Source organism: Periplaneta americana, chromosome 15, assembly GCF_040183065.1.
Source record: "Periplaneta americana isolate PAMFEO1 chromosome 15, P.americana_PAMFEO1_priV1, whole genome shotgun sequence".
NCBI classification, from domain to species: Eukaryota; Metazoa; Arthropoda; class Insecta; order Blattodea; family Blattidae; genus Periplaneta; species Periplaneta americana.
Window position 1 is genome coordinate 72,673,195 of NC_091131.1, and position 25,232 is coordinate 72,698,426.

The 25,232-nt window shown below is 36.7% G+C and overlaps 1 protein-coding gene across 1 annotated transcript in view; it reads left to right on the forward strand.

Moving 5' to 3' along the window:
- Positions 1 to 25,232, forward strand: part of Ypel (Yippee-like) — a 291,165-nt gene that overhangs the window by 59,595 nt on the left and 206,338 nt on the right. The window contains exon 2 of the mRNA XM_069847670.1: positions 7,580 to 7,628. The gene's annotated coding sequence lies outside the window, so the exon portion shown is untranslated. The remainder of the gene's footprint in view (positions 1 to 7,579; positions 7,629 to 25,232) is intronic.

The window sequence follows — 25,232 nt, forward strand, 5'->3', positions numbered from 1 at the left end:
CTCAGCCACTGATAAAGCCACGTCCCATAAACCACAAGCATTCGGAGCCCCAAGCCCTTCCTGAATTAGCATGTGAAAACGATGCTAACAGGTGGACCATACTGCCCCAACCACTGATAGAGCCTGATCCCATCCCTAGACGAACAGTCTGATAAGCCCCAGGGGCCCGGAGCCCCAAGCTCTCCCTGTATCGGCAACCCGTACTGCTAAACAAGCTATAGAAGTGGCAAAAAGAATACAGAAGAAGAAGAAGATGATGATGATGATAAAGAATGACTCTTAGAAAACCATTTTATGAAATAAAATATATTTATTCCAGCATTTATTTCGTAGATTCAGTATCCTTAATCACAGCCGATTGAGCACGCAACAGAAACAAAGTTAAAGAAAGGCGTTAGCTGCAGTAACCAACACTTGATCAAAATGCAGCTGATGTTTTTGGCTGGATACACTTTGACTGACTGAAGGTCAACATTGTATGACGTAGGATTCTGCTAATATTTGGTAATTTGAATTCGTTCGTTTAGTACCATTTATTAGAACTTTGCAAGGAATCGAGCAATATTGAAGCGATTTGGCATAAAGAGTTCTTATAGAATCAACAACTATATTTTACCAATGCAAAAACATATAATTTATTCTTGCGGAAAGTTAATATAACTGTCTTTAGTATTCGCGATCTAGTCGTGGCACAGCATTTCCCGAGTTCGTCCCTAGGCATTTTTTTTTTTTATCTTTTACTCATTTATTTCACGAGCATTACATAATTACCTGCACACTAGTACATACATTACATATTGCTCATGTTTTCGTAATAGTAAACATTTATTTCACTGTAAATTCATTTGGAGGACTTGATCTACAACTCCCACATAATTTTTCAATAAACATATTCTTTGTGGCCATGAATACTAATGCAAATACATTGTAACAAAGTTTTCCTTACAAATGATCGACAGAGTATGATAAAAGAATAGGCATTTTACTAATAGTTGATTATAAAGCTGGCCAAAGAGACGAAGTTTCAAATAAAAGCTGTTAGTCACGTTTTTGGAAAGAAACCTATTTTTATGTGTATGAACAGACTGTCACCCCTCCCCCTCCAAATGCATACTCTAGCCGTTGTTTGTGAAATGACTTTTGTTAGAAATTCTTACAAGAATTCAGAGAAGTGGTGTAATCCTTAGTGGTGGATGATTATTCTGTAACAGTATCATGTGTGTAAGAGAAAGACGGACGGAAGTTCTTCTGTATGAAGACTGGCAAGCCCATTCTTTTCAGCCCCGAAGATGCCGCAGATATGAGTCATGCCAGTTTCTATCTATAGGCTAATCATATGATAGACCGTCCTCAAACACCATCGGGAATATCTTTAGGCTGCCCCGATTGACATTATTTCTTCGTCTAGCACCGGGAACATACCCTTGTATGCTAGCGGAATCGTCCATTTTGTCTTGATCTCGGAGTACAAACATGAATGTTTCATTAAAGCAGTAAACTGGCAGTCACTCTATTCGGCATCACTGGAGCTAGTAGATCTTACCCTGAAATCTTACTTTAGTTTTATGAGATGGTGTGAAGTGGAGAGAAAAATATGCTGAAACGAAGTGTGATTGCCGAGTGAAATCTTGTAATATTCAAAGGGAAGAACCCGGGAAAATCCTTGGAGATCTTGGTCATCCCAAGTATCACTCCAGTGAAACCGACTTGATGAAATCTTAAGTTCGGAAATGCGATAGGGACATCTCGTATATTGTTCTACAGAACGTTCAGCTCGGCTTCCGACCGAGAACATGTACATCAGACATGTTTGCATGACCGGCGTTGACTGCCTCATAGTCGGCCTGGATGGCGCAGTCGGTGGAGTACTGGCCTTCTGTGTTCGAAGTTGCGGATTCGATCCCGGCCCAAGTCGATGGCATTTAAGTATGCTTAAATGCGACAGGCTCATGTCAGTAAATTTACTGGCATGTGAAAGGACTCCTGCGGTACAAAATTCCGGCACACCGGCGACGCTGATATAACCTGGGCAGTTGCGAGCGACGTTAAATAAACCAAAATTTACAATTTTACTGCGTTATTATCGACTCGTAGTCTCTCGCTTATTTTTATTCATGTAACATTAGTTAATATCGTGCACAGAATTATATTTTTATTTTTATGAGTAGAAAGTAACTAACCTATGTTATGAGAGTTGTTGAAAGTTGTGTTGTGTTCATCTGCAGTCACACATTTCCGACGTCTTTTGATGAAATTGTTATTCACACGCAAAAGTTTCACTTGCTTGCGTAATGCTTGTAGTTTCTCTTCTTGTATTGTCTATAAGTTTGTCTGTAGTGTGGAATTTATTTCTGTACAGGTTGCTCTTATTTTTGTTTTGTTTTAAGGGCGTGAATATAAATTTGGGAATGTCTGAATGCCAACGGACACCAATTTGAACAACTGTTAGTACTCATTCATTCATTCATTCATTGCGTTCTGCCCAAGGGCAGGTGTTTCACTGTAAACTCAGCATTCTCCAGTCTTTCTTATTTTCTGCCTTCCTCTTAGTCTTCGCATATGTTCCTGTTATTTTTGTTACAATACTGAATTCATTCATTCATATCTTAATGTCGGCTATCATCTGATATCTTTTTATGCTCCGAAGTCTAACTCTTCTCCCATTCACCATTCCTTTCAGTGCGTCCTTGAGAAGGCAGTTTCTTCTCAACCAGTGACACAGACAATTCCTTTTCCGCTTCCTGATCAGTTTCAGCATCATTCTTTTTTCACCCACTCTTTCCAACACAGCTTCGTTTCTTATTCTGCTTGTCCATTTCACAAGTTCCTCCTTCTCCATATCCACATTTTAAATGCTTCTAGTCGCTTCCCTTCACTTCCTCGTAATATTACTCATTATAAAATAAAAATATAACTGTGCGTATAATGAGTAAAAATACGGGGGAGGTTACAGATCGATGACGCTGCCTACGCCGGCCATGCAAGCATGTCTGATATGCATGTTGTGATCTGGTAACAGAGTTGAGCTCTCTGCAGTAGCGGCATTTTAAAATACTTCAATCATTTATGCAAACAGTGTATAACGGAAAGGGATCATTTGTCAGAGAATAAATATTGGTTCACACATTCAATTCAAAGCGTTAAGTTGAAGACCACGTTTTGCAATGCATTCCCTTGTTGACACGATCTTTTAAAAACATGCTGACAGGAGTGTCCTCCAAAACTGTATGTTTATAAAAATAGTCAGAAACGAAAGGAAATCGTAAAATATGCGCTTCATTTCTATGGATTAGTAAACCTCATGTAAGTGAAATGCGTGTCTGGTTCTTACAAACGCATAAAATGTGAATAGTTGAGATGTTACTCTGCTTGAATGCAGTCATACTCGTCTTCCTTGTATATTGAACGCTCTTACGCTGGATGCTTTAGGTTGTAACCATTTTGTGCGTAATAAATATTTGATGTTTTGGGTATTGGAATGATCTGTCTGAAAAATAGTGCCAGACCCGGTGTATGCAAAGCCAAAGTCGCAGTTCTAACGTTGTAACATAGAAGCCACTGCCGGCCATAAGTTCGATTCCCGTCTAAGGCGTGGATGTTTTTTCATTGGCATTGTGCCCGTATAAAATGTGCCATGTCTCGAAGGAAGTCCAGGTATGGACTTAGGCCAAGGCTCTTCCAGGGCTGTAAGCACCATACAAAGAATGGAAGGAAGATGTTTAAGGTAGTACTAATTACGAAATGTCTTAGTATCTTGTGCAGCATGTATAGGCCTAGGTAGGTACATGTGAAAAAATTACTGATACATTTTTCTGACAGTGTTTTGTGGTTAGTTAGACCAGATGGGTAGTAAATGTATGTATTGTATGTTCTCTTGATTTCAATCATCTTTATTTTCTTTTTTGCCACATTCGTAACAAAATTTGCAGTACATTACTTCCAAGTTTCATGTTACAAACAACTTTGTGAAGAATATACAGTGTGTGTATATATTATATATATATAATAATAATTTTATTTGAACGATAATAAGTCCACGCCTGTGGAGTAACGGTTAGCACGTCTAGCCGCGAAACCAGGTGGCCCGGGTTCGATTCCCGGTCGGGACAAGTTACCTGGTTGAGGTTTTTTCCGGGGTTTTCCCTCAACCCAATATGAGCAAATGCTGGGTAATTTACGGTATTGGACCCCGGACTCATTTCACCGGCATTATCACCTTCATCTCATTCAGACGCTAAATAACCGAAGCTGTTGATAAAGCGTCGTAAAATAACATACTAAAAAAAAAAAAAAGAACGATAATAATAGTACACTTTTCGTTGGCACTCCCGATGAAACAAAACCTTGTGGTCGGGAGTGGAGTTTACATGAAATAATTAAAAAGTAATATCAAAAGTTTTAAGTCTACACTAAAATAATTATTTAATTGTTTAATTTAACTATTCAAATGTATGTAAGCAAAAGTAAAGTGATAAATATCAAAATAATACAAGAAATACAATGAAATTATATCAGGTAAAACACAGAAGAGTTGGTAAACTAGAAAGTACAAGGGACGATGGCTCCTTTAAACAATGATAAAGCAAAATGAAAAAGTATTAAATAATATAATAATTGTAAAATAAATACAAAATATTATGCAATAATATTGGAGTAATATATTATATACATGAATGATATTTTAGTTCTATTTGATTTGATTTATTGAATTTTGAAAGATTCATAACATAAAAAATATACTGTATGTGTATATATATTTTTTTTAATTTCATGTAAGAGAGAAATATAAAAAAATGAAAAATATCAGAGATGAATATATATGTATATATGAATACTAATCAGTATTTAAAATCAGTTGAAGTGCTTGCTTTTTAAATAATTTATTATTGGAAGATGCTAGTTTTTGAATGTTTTTTTAATGAAGTTATTATACAATCTTGGGCCGAAATTCGAGGCATGCCTTAGTCCTGCTTCAGAATTGCATTTGGGTTCAAACAGAGGACATTATTGACAGTATTTTAATTTAACCATTATTATTCAGAATAATTCGGTATAAAAGCTATGAATTCTTTGTAAAATATCATCTATATCGTATTCGTACCTGTAATAACTGCATGTCATGCATCGCATAACTGGAATTAATTTGTTACGAACAGTAACACGTCAAATGCAATAATGTAATGCTGTGAAAATCTGTAATCATCGAAGTTGGTTATTGTGTGTTTGCAGTGGAAATGTTTATTTACGGTACATTACATTTTCAGTTCAGTTAAACATTCCTTATATCGGTCACCATTTTGTTGGTTTACATTCGTAGATTTAAGATTTAATAAAGAATAATTGTTTTGTTTTTTATCACAATAGAGAATTTCAGGATATTTTATGTTAAAGGCCTAAGGTTGATGCTTAAATTGGTAGCGTTTTTGTTCTCCGTGTTGCGATTGATCATTTGTCATTTTAATGTCATTGTATTGTGTTACAGAATACGCATTGAATTCTTAGATTTTTAAGAAAGTTTGTGTTAATAAATGGACTAAACAATGAGTGTCAAATAGAAAAAAAAAACGAAGTTCTGACATATCCTCTTGAGTGTAATCGAGGAGTAAAGACATCAGAGGGCGCTAGAATCATTTGTTTACGGGGAGATCGCCATCGGGAAAAGTACAACACGAAAATTATTTTCTCGTTTCAAAGATGGCTATTTTCATAAGACTGATTCTCCACGTTCACGAAGACCGCCCAACTTTGGTGATGGAATCTGGTTCCGAGACACTGGTGGTATTAAATCCAAACACACAGTGTAAAACCACAAACTCCCTTCTAAAGTTCACCCTAACTTGAAGGATGTACGTGATTCAGTACCCCTACTTGTCTTAAGTGTGCGATCCATGTCTGTTTATTTTCGAAAACTTTGCTGCTTTTTCCCCTCGTGCTGAGGGAGGGTGTTCATGAGTATGCCGCCTCGTTATAGGTTTTTGCATACATTAACAAGACACTGAATTTTTAAATTGTTTGAAGTGCGAATTTTCGTCACTGTTTGTTGAATGGGAACCAAATTGTATTTCATGTGAACACGCAGGCTGATTACAGTAATTGTGAACGCTCCTAAAAGTGACTTCTAGAAGTAATTTCTAAATTTTGTTTTTAAATAGTCATTCGTAAACGTATATCTTTTAACACTAGGCAAATGTGCTAAAAATTGTTATACGGTAGCTTGCGAAAAATAGGTTACTTTTAACAATATTGCGAAAAATATTTTTAACACTGATGTTCAACTGTTCGTTCCGATTGTCAATTATTTGCTACCAGTTACCAATCGAGAGCAATTGAAGACATTATAAAAACAGCCCTAGTCATTTTTAATGAAATTGAATTGACACATTTTCTACTATTTCAAATGTTTATAGACTCCAAAAATGACACATGTCAGATGAAATAGCCACAAGGATAAACACCAATTGTACGGAAACAGCTGGCATGTGTTCTATTTATTTTATTGTTCTCCTGAAAAATAGCAATTTTGATTAGGGTTGTTTTTGTAATAATGTCTTCAATTGTAACCGATCAATAAAGCGATTCAAGCAATGGGAGGCCTACTTTTAAAAGTGACTGTTTTTGGTTAAGAAACGTACACAATTAAATTGCTTCAAAAACTGTTTTATTGATAGCCACAACTTTTTATTACGGGGAGTAAATAGGATTTGAAACATTCCTGTATGAGTGGAGGAATCATCGCGCTTAACTCACTTTAACATTCTTTATCGTGCACAATTCCATAAACCTGTTGTATGATATATCATATTGCTAACTCCAGTGTTACTCTCCCTGCAACTTCCAGTTCCCTTTCAGAATTATCATCAATTCTTTTCCTGAAGACTGTGTCAAGTTTCAGGACGCGGTGAAATACTCCAAAGCCTAATTTTTATCCAGCCATAACTGTCATATATTTACCGCCAGAGTCGGCCTGGTTGGCGGAGTTGGTATAGCGCTGGCCTTCTATGCCTGAGGTTGCGGGTTCGATCCCGAGCCAGGTCGATGGCATTTACGTGTGCTTAAATGCGACAGACTCATGTCAGTAGGTTTACTGGCATGTAAAAGAACTCCTGCGGGACAAAATTCCGGCACACCGGCGGCGCTGATATAACCTCGGCAGTTGCGAGCGTCGTTAAATAAAACATTTAACATTTTTACCGCCAGATAGAATTCAATGCCACGTCTATCATGTCGATCATTATGCCTACTCTAATGGCAGTTCTTAAATTTTTCGCCAGATAACACATCCAGCACTTTCAACTAATATTATGTAAATAAATTAAATGATCTAATGTATTTATAAATATTGAACGTCTTTCAAAAAATAGTGTACGACACATAAAAAAATTATTGTACTTTGCTTTTAGGATTGCTACTCTCTGCCTGCAGCCTCGATTCATAAGCATTCTTACTCACGATATAAAATTCAATTTTTAACACTTGTATCATAAGAAACTCTTGTGGAACTTCAAACTCCACGAGTGATGATATGGTAATGGTGTTGATCCGAAGTACATGTATTAAATGTTATTTCATTTTCTTGTAGGTGTTTTTGTGCTGGAATTGCGGGAGCCATCCAACGAGTTGAGATTGAGGTAAGTAGGTTTATAATATTGAAATATTATACTGTACATTTCAGTAAAGTGTAACATATAAGTGTACAACAGTTCTGTGTGCTGGTAAAATATTATTAATTTCAATACAAACGAATCTGAGAAAAGCAAGCAGATGGCGACGTACCTACTTGTAGCAGTAGTGAAGTCTGAAAAGCCATATTCGCCCAACATTTCGGTAGACAATTTGTATTGAGAGCTTTTCACAGCGGACATGGAAATCATGACAGATTTTAAGAGAAAAAGTTGCTGTGGGAGACGGATTCTTCAGAAATGTTTTGGTTTGCCTTGCCGCTCTAACTCCGTTTCTGGTTTCATATCACTATAATATGTAAGCACTATCGTGTGCATCTTTTCCTCTCTTTCATTACGTCTGGTAGTTCTATAATCGCTATAATCGCTCTTTGTAATAAATAGTGTTAAGAGATTAAGACGATGTAGTAAGATCTTCAAGATCCTGAGGAAATTATGTTCACACTTTGTTGCTAATCTGAGTTACGTATATTAATATATTAGTTGAAGTTTGATACGCGAGATTTTAAACAGATTAACATTAACCCAAGTTAAAGACCTCCAAGCCTAAATTGGAATCTCTGGACCGAATTTTTCTTCTCTGACGTCCTAATAGTACCTTAATTTACAAACTAGGTAGTCTTTGAAGTGATGAGCTTACCACTTGTCCTTCTGCCCCTATCGGCGAATAATTGTAACTAAATTACTTGTAGGTACTGAAATATCAGTCATAGTATACATATGTTCTGGCATCGGAACGATGGTTAAGTAAATACAAGTGTGGATCGGAAGACTGTTTGGAATGCTATCTGTCTAATTTAGTCTTCTAATTAAATTCTGTTATTTTTGTTGCAATACTGAATTCATTCATTCATTTTTCATTCATAGTGTTCTGCCCAAGGGCAGGTCTTTCATTCCAAACCCAGCTTTCTCCAATCTTTCCTATTTTCTGCCTTCCTCTTTGTCTCCGCATATGACTCATATATCTTAATGTCATCTATCATCTGATATCTTTCTCTGTCCCGAACTCTTCTCCCGTTCACCATTTCTTTCAGTGCATCCTTCAGTATGCAGTTTCTTCTCAGTCACTGATCCAGCCAATTCCTTTTTCTCTTCCTGATCAGTTTCAGCATCATTCTTTCTTCTCGCACTCTTTCCAACACATCTTCATTTCTTATTCTGTCCATTTTACACGCTCCATTCTTCTCCATATCCACAGTTCAAATTCTTCTAGTCGTTTCTCTTCACTTCGTCGTATTCTGCCTCATACAGTGCCACACTCCACACAAAGAATTTCACTAGTCTCTTCCTTAGTTCTTTTTCCAGAGGTCCGCAGAAGATGCTCCTTTTTCTTATAAACATTGCTATCCTCCTTTTGACTTCCTCTCAGCAGCTCATGTTATTGCTTACAGTACACCCCAGGCATTTGAAGCTGTCCAATTGTTCTACTGCCTCATTTAAAATCCCAAGTTTACCTCGTGTACTTTACTTTCTATGACCATGATCTTCGTCTTATTTGCATATATCTTCGTTTCATACTTCTCACAACTGTCATTTAGTTTTCCTCAAAACCTACAATATTGTCGGCCATGATATACGGCGTTTAAGACTCATTTTGGTCGTTACGTAAAGAATATCATCATGACTTCAAGTATCACCTCAGACATGAATATCTGGTCGCTAATGATGATCTGTGTTATTTTGAATGATGGGGGTTTACTTCATGTTCATTCCGCATCATGGGTGTCCCGTCACTTCTCTATTTTCTCATCAGTCATCATCCTTATTTTAATATACCTATTCATCATCTTGTCGTTATCCTCATCATACTGTTCATTCGTAAAATATGGTCCTTCCATTTTTATTCCTGTAATCTATTAATGTCGTTAAAGTTAATATAATCGTTTCTTGGGAATAGTGAATTTAGGTATTTCTTATCGGTTTGTGTGCCAAACAACGCATATAAAGATAGTCTACTGCTTTCTGCAGTTTGCTTTTCCTGTCTGTACTCTACTGAGTGTTCAAATGTAGAATTCATGATGTGAGCATTAATTTATAAAATTTCAGTTTGGTGTGTTTCTTGGTTTGTTTTTGAGGCCACGTCTAACGGTGCCACACGTGTAGAAATTTACATAATTTATTTTACAAGTCGTCTTCCCAATTCCAAGATATATTGCAGCCCAAGCAGGCTAATTGAAATGCATGACTTGTTCTATAAGAAAGAAATCAATACTAAAAAAACTGACAAAAAGAGAGCCAGAAACACAAAGAAAAAACACACAAAAGGAAGGAAGAAATACAAAAAGAAGAAAGGAAGCCATAAAGGAGAGAAGACAAAAAAATAGTGAAAAGAGAGGATTACAAAGCAAGAGAGAGAGAGACATAGACAAGGAAAGGAAAGAAGAAAAAAAGAAAACATTAAGCTCGTTTTATGTGAAGCTTCTTGACGGTAGTGAAATATTTGACATTCACCATTATAAGATGCAGTCTTTCCCGCTATGCTGTTCCAGTGAATGGAGTTTATAACGTGTAAATAAAAGAAAACCACAAGAAATATTTGTTGTCGCTATTTTAAACGAGCTCACTACTTTAGGATATTCCAGTGAAGTCACCTCTTCGTAGAAAGAGATTTTAAAACGGGATTCAATTCACGCCAAGAATTTCCGTCATTTCCTTCTTAATTGGTGAAGCATTCAGTTGTACTGAGCGAAACCAACACAAGCTTTACTGTATAATGATGTGGCTTTCAATTCAATTTTAACCGTCTCCTATCGATTTTTTAATTATTCAGATTATGTAATGGGAATGACGCAGTGGTTATAATCCGTTGCATCTTGTCGCGTAATTCTCTGGGAGCTCTCTTAGGAGCATAAATTGAACGTTGAGTAGATTTCGATAATGATGATGATGATGATGATGCCAGTAACCGCCCTTTTTAGTCTTTACAACCAACACACATGGCAGAACTCCTGTGACGTGGTCAGCACGACACTGAACCTCAAAAGACAAGATAATATCACAGTCTAATATATACAGTTACGAAGCTCAATACGTAGTAAATATGCATCCGTAGATAGTTGCTAACCACTAGGATCGCTAATATCGCCTCATTACAGACAATGCACCCTCACAACTCGAGCTTCGTGGCAGTATATACTAGACTGTGATAATATGTCATTGTAACGGGCGAACATTCGTGTCCTGTGAGGGTTTTTGAACCTATAAATGTGACTTCCATGGAACTATAAAGCTGTGGCCTTTGCTGTTGCTTTTACCGCGGCCGCAAATAATAATAATAGTAATAGTAATAATAATAATAATAATAATAATAATAATAATGTATGTTTAGTCAGCAGTCCAAACCTCATATGTCAGAAACTGAAGCAATGAAGGACGTCTTCTGAAGGAACTGATAAGCAAACATTCTCATGGGAACAGATAAAAAAGTTATGTTTTTCTTTCACCATCTTGTTAATGTCAAAACAAGTGCTTATACAAATTTTGGCCACTCCAGCGCAATTACGAGGGCCGTAAAAATAAGTTTTCCTGGGACCGTTTACAGAAAGAAAACACAATTTCATGGAAAGATTTATTTGCAACAGATACAGCAATTGTTGAGCTATTTTTCAACATATTCCCCACGGGAATTGAGACATTTGTCATAGTGTGGGATAAACTTTTGTATCCCATTGTCGTAGAAGTTCGCCGCCTGGGATCGGAACCAGTGTGTAACAGCCATCTGCACCCATATTATGACGAATGTCTCAATTCCAGTGGGAAATATATTGAAAAATAGCTCAACAATTGCTATGCTATATCTGTTCCAATAATTTTTTCCAGTGAAATTGTTTTCTTTCTGTAAACGGCCCAGGCGAACTTATTTTTTACGGCCCACGTAATTGCCCTCGAGTGGCCAAAATTTGTATAAGCACTTATTTTTACATTATTAAGACGGTGGAAGAAAGAAAATTAACTTTATCTGCCCCCCCCCCATGAGAATGTTTGCTCGTGAGTCCAGAACGGGACTTACAGTCCAACTCCATGATAGTTTGATGATCATAATGGTAGTGGTGGTGGTAATGGTGATGATGATGAAGAAGAGGAAGAGAAAAAGGTGCTCAGATCCATCGTTCCTTCTTCATTGAAGATTGCGATATAAATACATTCACAAATAACAGACGCCTGAAGTGTCTATCGAGGCTAAGGACTACACCGGACAAATAGTGTCTACAAGAAGAGAAAGATGTGCAACCAATGTTAATGAATGGTAGAGAAATCTCCACACTGCCATTGGGAATCGAACTCAGATCCGCCAGCAACGCCACCATTTGAGTCCCTGCGAAGGACAATATAAACACCTGCTTTATATAGTTGGCAATAATAATAATAATAATAATAATAATAATAATAGTAATAATAATAATAATAATCTATCATCACCTGTATATTACCAGATTTACCCTTAAAATCGTCGCACGCAGAGAGATGCAAAATTTGATTATGAATAAAGTTGCTCGTGTAGGAAGATTTAACCCCTTGATGTTAAAAATATACACGTGTAGGACGCTGGAATTCAAACTCCCTCTTCACTAAAGTAATTCATATACGAGGCTGTCGCTGTGTTGTATACTTAATTCATTGATGTTCCACTCGAGTGAGAAATATAAATGTTTCCATTTACATTGCACTGATTTTATTATACGTAGACCTACATGCTATGTGTATCAAATAAAACCTTCTTAGTGAGATTAACATGAGGTGGGTTGCGTAAATGCAGATGAGAGTGAAGCCAGCCCTGCGTGGGTAAGCTATCCATGCAAAAGGTTACTATTACAGGCAGCTAAAGGCAGTTACGTCACTAACAAGGTATAATATACTGTATCCTATATATTAAATGGAAAATGTTATATTAATTTGCGTTCAGTTTATTTCTGTAGTTCATAAAAATCTACGTTTGTAGACGTATTCAAAACGAATATCGTCATCCTTCGAGGATTTGCATTACGAAAAATTTGGATTGTAATTAATTAATTATTATTGGGAAATGGGAAGAGAAACAATTAAAAATGTACGCGATTACGCGTTCTTCCTTGCAAGGGAATTTGGTACTGAGAGGAAGTGTGGGTATCAGCTCCAGGCCTGTTGGCCACTTGTCTCACTTCGATTTTCGCTGTTCCGTTTGAAGAAACTCAGGTGAATTTTGAAAGGGATAAGCCGAAAATGGACGTAATCTAATAGCTACCACGTTGGAGGAGGGATGTCGCAGGCACGACTGAACAGCAGCAAGATAGTCACCGAAGATGTTAAAGGCCTGGACAGAGTGAGCGGTGACTTGGGGAGAGGGGCCGCAGTCCTCGCTAAACAAGGGATCCGAGCCCTTCCTCTGGGCGAGCGACCGTCGTGTAAGCTCGCTGAAGTACCCATGGCGACACACGATATCAAGACTCCGATTGAAGGCTTTAATTTGGAAAATGTTAGAAGTATTTGTGGTGGTGAGTGATAATTAAATCCCACCTACTTAATACAGTCTGCATCACCGTTTTTGTCGTGTGAAATAAGTAACGGAAACGTTAAGTGCTAGTGTCTTACCTTTAGCGTAGTCAATCTGACAACTGTGTTTGGCAGATGGCTGATGTGACGTGTATATGAAGTGGTACCATTCTCAACTGCACTATCAACATGCTCACAAACTGGGTACTATACTCTAGGACACACGCCAAAAACGCTGGCGCTAGCTGTAACTGGTCCTGCGTGGTCTAAAGATCAAGGTCTTAAACTAGTGGTACAGATAAGCGCTAGTTCGAGTTCTCATCAGGGGAGACATTTTTTCTTAAAATTTCGGATGGGACCAGTGCTCACTCAGCATCGTGATGAATTTGGGAAGCTACATTGAGTAGGGAAGTCATTTTCGATAGCCAGCTATAACAGCTGGCGAGGTGATCGTGCTAACCACAAGTTACTCGAGTAGTGATTGGATGATCGCCTTTGCTGAAACATATGAACGTGAGACCAGCATTAGGCTGGACGGTCTTTACCCTCCAAGACTCGTCTCGCCACGCATTATTATTTTATTGTCATTATCATCCATAAGTTTTAAACGTGTCGCAACAGTCCAGTTCCTTTTCGTGTTGCAAATATGAGTATTGCAGTTTATAGTACTGTTATTCGAAATAAATACAGAAATAAAATCATTTAACCCAGTGCTCGTCAGCACTCGCTGAAGTGGGTAAAGTGCATGGAGTGTAACGAAATATGCTCCGTCGTGTAGACAGGATAGGGAGACAGCATACCCGCCAGCAGCCACGGATGCACTCTAGTGCAGTGTCTTGTCCGCCGGTAAGAGACGCTAGCTCGAGGGTGCAGTGTGCTGATGGCCGCTGATTTAATCCATCCAAATGTGTGTTTTCTTGGTTACATATGTTACATTGTTTATAATCCTAAAAATATGACATAACTTCATTTAGGCCTGTCTAAATAAATGCAGATCTTGTCATTAATCTTGCATAGTTTCAAGTTCTAAATTCCGAAAAACCTGTATTTCTGTTGCCATGGAAGACATTGCTGAAAAATGGTAAGTTAACTGTTCAACATATCGTTTTGCGTCCTGCAGCTTGGGAAAACAAATTCAGTAAGATTTGTACGAAGCGTCCCATTCCAAGATTGTCTAAATCCATCTTTTTTTTAAATTGCGATAAATGCGGTTTCGTCATTTACCTAAATGTCTCTAGCAATTTTCTAATGAATGTTGTGCCTAAATTCCCTCTTTCCTTCCATAAATAAGCTTCAAATATGACGAACACTGCAAACAATTAGGAAAAAAGTTATCAGTTTTTGGAGTTTCCTGAAAATTGTTAAGAATGGATGTAGACAGTTTTGGAATTGGAGGCTTATTTAATGTTCTTTCGTAGACATTTCCGAATTGACTATTAGCCTACTTGTTAGCTTTCCAGACCATCAGGTACCATGTGACTTCTTGCTATGGGGGTACGTGAATAATAAAATTTTGTGTTACCTCTACCCCAAGACCTTGAAGAAGTAAGACTTCGGATCATTGCTGTGATTGCATCCATAAACAGAGATAGGTATGTTGGATATAATGTGGCAAGAAGTTGTTATCGCGTTGATGTATGCCGTGTAACAAGGGATTCTGACATCGGTGTTTATGACGTGCCAATAAAAACATTGAGAGTTTCTTAAATATATTCACCAAGTTATTGTATAATTAATAATAATAATAATAATAATTATATGAGAAAGTTTTACCAGTACTGTAATTATTGTGTTCTATATTCGTTTATATATATATTACATCTTGGAATGAAATTTCGGAAGGGGAGCACTATGACCCAGCACTGCGACCTTTTACGATCTGCTGCGCTAATCCTCAATCTAGATGAATTCCTAAACTCACACCGGCTGAGATTCGCTGCGTACCCAGTTTTCGAGCAGGCACCCCCCCCCCCCTCGTTATAGGCCAGCCCCCTCCGTGCGTCGCCAGCCGCCGTTCGGGGAATGCTATGGAATGGTGACGGAATAGAGAAATGTTGACGAAATGATGTAGATGCCTAATATGGGGAAACGGAAGAATGTCGAGAAAATCCCCAATTGCTACCTTGTCCGCCACAAGTGTTACAATGAATTTTTCAATGAAGGTTTGATCACTCAACCTTCGCAGGGAACTATATTACATCTTGCTTGAGTGGTCCACTCATGCGTAAAATATGTTCATGAGGAGGGATGCTAGGGGCTATAATATTAAGGCGCTCTTCATTAAGGTAATGACTACATGCGCTGGCTTCGTGAGGCTCGTTTTTAGGGGCAGGAGACTTTGAAAAAATTCGCAACGAAAAAATAATTTCTGTAATGAAAAATTAATCTAATTAAATTATATTTTTAGTGATTGTACATTATATATTTGCTTCTTTTGTGATGAACAATAATAGTTCAGGCTGACTGCATATATCCTGACTGAAATTACAAAGTTTGAATTTGCTAACAACGATTCTAACAGTGATAATATTGATCCGGAAGAAACCAACTATGTGTGAGAGTCTAGTTTATGCTGTGATGCCGGTACCTGTAGCTTCACTCAACCAAGAATAGGAACTTCACACAATTACATTTGTTAGCAAGTTTTATGACCTACTATTTCTTTGTATGTACAATTTTTGCGTAATGTCGACCTCACAGAAAAGCTTCACACCGTCTATGTATGTTAGGGGAGACTGTAAGCGTATTTACATATCTTACAATGTTAAGTTCCTCAATTTTGGATGCATTTTCCTCAGAAGTTATAAAAGATACAAAAAAGAGGGCATATGTAACATACCTTTATGTGTACAACCGGTTAAATAAATTTGAAATTCCACCGAGCGGATGGAAAGAAAAAATTCATTGATAACATTTTTTGCATTAAGAATTACTACAAATTATTTTTTATTTTCGCTGAAGAAAAAAGTAATCTTAATATATTAATCTGCTGTGTAAAATGCCATCACATTGATATTATATATTAATTTCGACCTTCTGGGTACAATACTTTCTGAGAAGAGTGCATCACTGTCACAAAAATGAGAAAGTGTAGAAAAATGGTGTCAAAGTTTCCCTATCTTGCAATGTTAAATTCCTCAATTTTGGGAGCACTTTTCTCAGAAGTGATAAAAGATACAATTATAGGAAAAATAGGGTGTATGTAACATATTTTCATGTATAGACTCGGCTAAATCAGGGTTACAGAACTGGCGAGAGAGGGGTGGAAAGCATGGGGAAAGCGTTGGTTCCCCGTCCACAGTCCACTGGCGTTGAATGACGTCACTGTGCCCCGTACGCAATCACATAGCAGAGACACTGAATACAAATCTCTTCCCCTAACAAGTCACTGACGCGGGGATAGAAGGAAGGGATGCATGACGTTTCCGATGAGTGATGCAACGCCACAATTGTCGCCCTGTTCTGCAAGCGTGGGCGAAATAAATTTAAAATTCCTCTGAGCGGTTGGAAAATAAAAATTCATTGATAACATTTTTTTGCATTTAGAATTACTACAATATTTTTGCTGAAGATAAAGCTAAAAGCTGACAATTGGAAGAAATAAAATCATATTATAATTTTACACATATTAAACTATTAAGAAACGATAAAAACCAAAATTTCATTTTTTGCCAAAATTCTGTGTACAGACTCCCCTAAACGGTTGATCAGTTACGATGAGCTTAGGAAAACTTGAGTTTTTCTTTAGAGAGAATGCGGAAACGTAGGTCAGGATTATGCATAGTCGTCAACTGTATCTTTGGAAACTATACATTAAAATCATAGGAATCCTTTGACTGATGCTGATATAATTATTACAGCTTGTACAATGTAGGATATTCGACATGGTAAACAATAGAAATTACTTAAAACTCTGGTAATGCAGTCTGTTGTAGAATTCAGAAAATAATCTATACTAATAATAAATCTGTAGCTGAAATTTTTCTGGTAATTTTCGATTTTCCAAAAATAATTGGTCCTAACATATGTAATTAACCACCCTGAAACCGAAAATAGCTTTTTTGAAATTTTTGTTTGTATGTATGTATGTCTGTCTGTCTGTCTGTCTGTTACCTTTTCACGCGATAATGGCTGAACCGATTTCGATGAAAATTGGAATATAAATTAAGCTCGTTGTAACTTAGATTTTAGGCTATATGGCATTCAAAATACATTATTTAAAAGGGGGTTATAAGGGGGTCTGAATTAAATAAATCGAAATATCTCGCTTATTATTGATTTTTGTGAAAAATGTTACATAACAAAAATTTCTTTAAAAACCATTTCCGATAAGTTTTATTCTTTGAAAAATTTTGATAAGACTGATAATTAATGAGATAAATGAGTTTCAAAATTAAAATAACTGCCATCTAAGGCGGTGTAATGAAATAAACAAATGAATTCGTCTATAAGGGGCCTTGGTCAACAACAATCGAAAGCTATGAATCATAGCCTACAGAGAATGTTTCTGTGTTTGTATGAAGTAATATCGGAAGCTAAATTAACCGATTTGTGTAATTAATTATTATTTCACCATTGGAAAGTGTAGTTTCTCTAGATGGACATAATGCTATAATGTTATTACAGTAACTTGTGAGTGAATTGAGGACAGGTAAGATTAAAATGGCTTCTTAGGCACAAACAACTTGATAGGCTATTCTGTGTATTCGTTTCCTGTATTTCTTAAAATAATGTTTATTTCAGAGAATTAACGAACCACAAGAGTGTATTGATTTAGTATGCAGTAATAATATGTTAGTTTAGCGTTCCATTATTTTATAATCCAAATTTTAACTATGCTCAATTGAATCGTGTTAAAATACATAAAATACATATGCATTAAATGCAATGAAAAAAATTGGGTAATGAGCCAAGCAGATTATGTTGCGCTGTTGTAAAATAAAATTTGTTTCTCCTGAGATTCAAGAGCCCCATAACAAATTAAAAACTTACTTATCGGTGTACATCCGTTATCAACACATTTTTATATAATATAATATAATATAATATAATATAATATAATATAATATAATATAATATAATATAATATAATATAATATAATATAATATAATATAATATATAATATAATATAATATAATATAATATAATATAATATAATATAATTTAAGTTATTTGAAGGGTTCAGAACCATAGTGACCCAAGCGCCATTTACTGAATACGTAGAAAACAAGGGTTAAAATTAAGTTATTATCATAATTCAATGGAAACATATAGCAAGTAAAATAAAGTATACACATTAAATCTAAATGATATGTCAGTCTTCTTTAAAGTATGATGCATGTAATAAAAATTAAGAAACATGTTAAAGGAATTGTCATTGCACCTAATGAGTGGTCTCTGGACCAAAATGATCGCATTTTAATTATTTAAATACAATTTAAATTAAGTAACATATTAAACGATTTATCCTTCTATCAAACACGAATATTCCCTGGATCAAATGTCCTATTTTAATTATGTAATTACTTTACATTTATTTCTAACGGGTGCAGCGGAGCGCACGGGTACGGCTAGTAATTAATAAGAAAATCAAAAATAAAGACGGAACTGGTTAACATAATGGGAAGGCTAAACTGTTGGCTTGTTGTAGGAACTTGAATGGAGAGGTAAGATGATCTTCAATATACCACCCTCCATGTCCCGCCCACTTTGCCTCAGTATGCTTCGTTTTGCGCTGGACTCCCCACTTCTATTAACAGTTTTATTCGATGGAGTGTCAGGTCTAAAAAAATATATCTGTAACTTTTCTTATTATATGAGAATACAATGATAGATCTTTGTCTCTTCCGTCGGAAACCAATTTTTTTTTTTTTACTTGCAGAAGTCTGATTCAGAGAGAAACAATTATGAAAGTAACTATTCGATCCCGGATAGGTTTATACGAAACATTTCCCACCCCTTCCCCCTGAAAATGACCTCTGAAATAACCTCCACTGCGTGTCAGACTTTGTGAATTTTCTTGTAAGGAACTTGGCAATAGGGCGCATTCCAAAAACAATAATGAATTATGCTCCTTGCGGAAGGAGAGGATCTGAAGATGAAGAGCATGCATTACCACTGCTAACGATTGGGGACGTAACGGGCCCGGCGTTATGACAGGCATTCTTACTCTTAACTCGTAACAGGGGCGTTACCGGATATTGGTTTCTAATCTCATATTGCTTCTTTTAACTGCCTCTACAAACTTTAGAAGGTCGAGTCTCTCGGAAGGATATTATACAGCGTGTTGTCGAAAAATATTGACTAATTTGGAGCGCAGTCGGTATAGCGCGGGCCTTTTGTGCTCGAGGTTGCAGGGTTCGATTCCGACTAGGTCGATGACATTTAAGTGTGCTTAAATGCGACAGGCTTATGCCAGTAGATTTACTGGTAAATCCTGCGGGACAAAATTTCGGCACACCGGCTACGCTGATATAACGTCGGCAGTTGCGAGCGTCGTTAAATAAACCATATTTTATTTTTGACTCATTTGGTTGAATGAATGATTGGATAGATTAATTAATTAACGTGAAAAATGGGTAACATACTAGCTGTGTCCTCTCCATTTCACTCATATTTAGCCCAACGTATTTTCAGAGAATGTTAAAAGGATAAATGAAGGGTTCAGAGTCATAGTGGGCCAGCGCCATTTATTAAAAACGGAGAAAGCAAGGGTTAAAGTTAAGTGAATACCATAGTTTAATGAAGATTGACATATCATTTAGTTTTAATTTGTATACTTTATATTACTTGCTGTATGTTTCCATTGAATTATGGTAATAACTTCATTTTAACCCTTGTTTTCTACGGTTTTAGTAAATGGCGCTTGGCCCACTATGGTTCTGAACCCTTCAAATGAGGTCGATGCTGAAACAGGGAAATTCTTATACTACGAAGGAAAAATATGAATGTATACGCGAACGATATAGTTAAGCGTAAACCTCAGTAAAGATACACAACAGGAGGAAATATTTTTCATACTCAAGACAGTTTTGTGACGAATTTCGCAATCGGCCCGCATAGCTGTGACAACTGTTGGCATGAATGTATTTAACTGTAAACAAGATTTCGTTGCCAAAAATTACTTCTTAGCCGTCAATTTATCACAGCCGCAAACATTAAACTCTCAAGAGCAGTGAGCAGATGGTATAGTTAGCATGCAACTGTTTTTTTTTAATTTATATGTGTGTAAGTTATGTGCGTGTGTGCGTTTTTACGAAGACGTAATGACTTCGTTTTGTAGTTGATACAAACAATAATACGGTTCTCTGTCTAAAGTAAAATGTGATTTAATTAATGTTTTCAAAATTATATATATTTACATTGCCAGTTTCGCTTTTTAGGTAAATGATAAACACAATTTGTAGTAAAATAATTTAAGTAAAAGTGCTATGAAATGGCAGCATTGTGCTCATCGGTTGCCTGTCTTTCAATAATGAACTTTGAATTAAAATATTTTTGACTCTTCTTCTAGCCATGTAATAAACATGCATTAGGAGTAAGACATTGATACATGGTGAGGAAATCAGTTTTTCCAACTCACTACAGTAGACTAAAAGAAAATCGAAGATGTTATGAAAGATACATTTCATGGAATGCCATTTTGCCAGTATCGAAGAGGCACTTTTGAAGTAGTTTCCAACCACGTAGCGAATAGAATACGCATTTCTCCACCAAGCCCTTTCAACTGAAAAAGTCACGTTCTCAGATTTTCTCATAAAACAAGATTATTTAATTCGAATGTGTACTGACATCTCACTGAAAGCATTCCAGAATAAATTAGACTGTCGCTAGCAAAGAGTAGAAGGAATTGAGTGACAGTGATGTTTCTATAGTCGTAGTGGTTGTGCGAATAAGGCTTCTCGGCATTGACGTTAACAAAAACTAATCCTGGGAATTTAAAAAACCAAGTCTAATTCTTTCGTTCAATAACACCCTTTCGCACACTGTACCGTTAATTTTGAGATTTTTCGTCTCTTCTCTCCTTGCTTCTTTCTTTTTCTTGAGTTTATCATGATCTCGGCAGACGAGATTGCGGTAGCTATATTGTTTTCTTCATAACGCACAGGTATTTTAGTAAATTTCCGCGAAAAATATGCAGATGAACTCAGTAATTTCTTAATTAAATACGAACAGTAAATAGAGTGGAAGGATTTTTAGTTGGTTATTTAACGACGCTGTATTGTGTACTCGGTCTATTTAACGTTGATGAGAATCGACCGTAACATAAAAATGTAGCCCTCTCTCCTTACCTTCCTGGTCGTTCCCGTGTTCTTCTTGTATTTCCCTTGTTCCCGTTGTACTCCGCTTGTTCTTCTTGTATCCCCATGTACTCCATGTATTGCCCTGTTTGTCCTTGTCTTCCTCTTGTTTACCGTCTCCTTGTTAGGCTATAAAACTACTTACTTACTTATGGCTTTTGCCGCCCTCACATAAGCCCGCCATAGGTCCCTATCCTGAGCAAGATTAATCCAGTCCCTACCATCATATCCCACCTCCCTCAAATCCATTTAAATATTATCCTCCCATCTACGTCTCGGCCTCCCCAAAGGTCTTATTCCCCCCGGCCTTCCAACTAACACTCTATATCCTCTGCTATGGTCGTGCCGGAGAATCAGTCCTATTCCGTGGCTTATTGTTAGGTTTCGTAACAAGCTGTTTTTTACGGTGATGGGTTGTTAGCCCTTCGCCCAACCCCCCAAGCTGGAGGACCACCCCTTATCGGTTGTCCACGACTGCTTATTCAATATATTCGCAGCTACCCTCCATATCTGGAGACCATCTCCTTTATCCGCAACCTGAGGACGCGCCATGCCGTGGTGATAGGGATCCACAATACATGGCTATAAAACTACTCCATCTCCAAAATGTATTCAATTCTAGCACCTTTTTAGTTCATATCCTAGAAGAGATTTTCGTCTAGCCATGCTCGTTGTTACTGAAGAAGTGAACGGGTTCTTTGGTCCATTTTTAACACATAGTGCATATGCCATTCTTTGCAAGTCACTTCTTGTTAGTCCATGAAACATCTCCATCGCGAAAATGTATTGAACAGGCACCTTTTCTAGTTCGCGGGTTCAAACTCGGCCGTAAACCTGTGGGTCTCTGTAAAAGATTTACGGTACTTGGAAATACCCCATCCCTGATAGAAGACCAGCAAAATTTGTCGGACATTCTCACCTAAGTCGAAATTTCGATGATGAATAACCTCTGTAGTTCAAAGCGTCGTTAAATGCTACCACCACCACCACCACCGCCGCCGCCGCCGCCGCCGCCGCCGCCGCCGCCGCCGCCACACTGCGCAATCTGGTGATTTTAGTATTTTCTGTGTGTAGTATTTTCTTGTTACTTAAAGAAGATTAGACAGCGTATATGGTACAATAACGAGCGCTTCGAATTCTAAACTGTAGCAGGCACAGAATTTAATAGGATATTACGGCGGGAAGCGTTATCCAATCATAACGCTATCTTGACTTACAGATTCCTATAGGTCAGCTAAGACAAGCTGATTTCCTTTATCTCTCTTATTGTGACCTTGATATGCCTTCAAAGGAAGTGCCTGTTATAGGAAATGAAAATCTACAGAACGATGACTGTGCTTCGTTCCATCTGTGACAGCGAATCGTGGGTAATTAATAGAGGAACACAACAAAGCTCGCTAACAACAGCAGAAATGCAGTTTCCAAGGTCTGTCATAGGCTGCTATGGAGAAGACATATTGTAATGGGGATATCAGAAACGAGTTACAGGTCACGTAGAAAACCCAATTGGACTTGCCACTTATAAGAGAGTCAGAAGTGTTCAAATGCTGGAATATATTCGTACATACATTCCTAATTAAAGGCGAGATGTGGGCTGTCCTATAAAATGATGTAGATCTACTGAAAAAAGCAGAAGCATATCTTTGTTGGAATCTGTGTCGCGATAATTTTTTATAACGATGAGTTGAATTTATTTTGAGATTTTAAATTTACTTTTCAAGTTTTTAACTCCTCTCTTGTTTAATTCTTTATTCTTCTCTTAACGGTTTTTTATTCAACTCTTAACGGGACAGTTTATAATTTAATTTTAGCTGCGTCTATAGATGTTATTTGTTATAGCTGTATTCACTACGAATACTATTAAACTATGAGTTGCACAATAAGTCATGAGGCTGTGGTGTATTCAGAACTTTACTGTTTACAGTAACCGGGCTGAGAGGATGTAAGAACTATTATGTTTAAAAATGTAGTGCACCTATTCAATTTTAGTTTTACTTGTGAATGTTGTAGAGAATATATGTTGAGAAATGTAATTCAGTACACACTTATGCAATGTGCCATTCCATTTTTGCGATGCTATGAATATTGTCGACTTCATAATTTACAGACATCATATATAAAAGAAATCAATAAGATGGCTTCTCTAAAATAAGAAATAAGGTTCATGTTGAATATTTGTACACAATAATAAGAAATTTTAATTTTTGTCAGTATGTTTAATTTCGTTTTTCTTAACTAGAGATGATGGGATTGTTAGAATTTCGAAAATTTATAAAAAAGGAAAATATCAAGTTTTGAACCTACTTACGTAGACTGTTAGATTTATAAATTTTATAGAAATATTTGACTCGAAATCAAGTTACAATTCTAATATTTAATGTGAACTACAGTAAATTTGTTAGTATCTAATCTATACATTTTATAAAACAGCTTTGTAGAGGCTGATCGGTAGAACCTTTGTTTCGTGTGCAAGGCCGAGCAGTCGTCATGAATACAATAGGTGCTACGCATGGCTGCGAAAGCACATAAAAACAATTATTTGCTGTTCTATGAAAAAGGCAGCATAGAGCAAGTTTGGGCTGATAATCGTTACTTAGATTTCTGTTTCGCGAGTGTACGTGCAGAGCCACATGTTTGCTTCGTCCCTGTAAGAACGCCATGGTTTCGTGGAGAGATAAAGGCTGTTATTTTTGTATGAAAGTAGTAGTGGTAAAGTAATATCTTATTTAACCTCAATTTCAACTGTAGAGTTTATTCAGCGTCGAAATTCAATCTGGGCAGGAAATGGTCGAAAATTTTTCCCCGGAGACTCTTACATGGGCAGGGTTTTTTTACGTGCCGTAAATATACGACGCAGCTCCCCCAACTTACCCTCCGAAAAAACTCTCGACTGAGTTTAGCATGCGTATCTCTAATTCGACGGCTAGCATGGTAACCGCTAAACCACTCATGACTGTATTATTGGGCTATAAATCGCAGGTCTAACACTATAGGCCTAACTAGTTAACTTGATATTTAAGTTACCTACTTCAGTGAGTTATTTAAGCTTAGAGATCCACTATAGTTTCTAAGCTAAATAATATAATTATTTAAAAAATCTGCTGCAAAGCATTACTACGCATGGAGACAATAGGTTGGATGCACAAAAGCTATTTCCTAATTTTATTATCTCAAAATATTAGTTATAATACTGGACCCGCGATATTTGCTACTTAAAAATTCTTGACATTACATAAGATAATATATTTGCTAATTAATTGTATTGATATATATTTATTTAAGTTCTTACTTACGATGTACTTATACAATTTCGAATTATTCCATTACAAAGAAATTTAAATTAGTAACGAATAACTATAAAGTTACAATCAGACACAGTGTAAACTCCTTTGATTTTAATTGCAGAATTGCAATAAAACGGACAAATACAGAGAATGTGAAACAGATTATGAACAAAAACTGAAGGTTCCATAGGCCTAAAGAATAAGAATGCGAAGTACAAGAATACTAAAAATAAAAAGCGTTGAGTTGGTGCCCAAATGTAAATTATGAAAGAATAAAAATACTGTACAGAGTAGCAGATTGCAAACAAAAGACTCGACAGATGCATATCTTTACTATGCTACATATCTTTACGTAGAACTACGTGAGGGTGATGTGAGAAATGAAACAATGAGACTACAAGGAGAACAAAGCGAAGGCACGAAGAATAAGAGAAACAACCTGAGAACAAAAGGGCCAAAAGGAGATTAAGGGGAACAAAAAGAGAACAATGGAAACAAA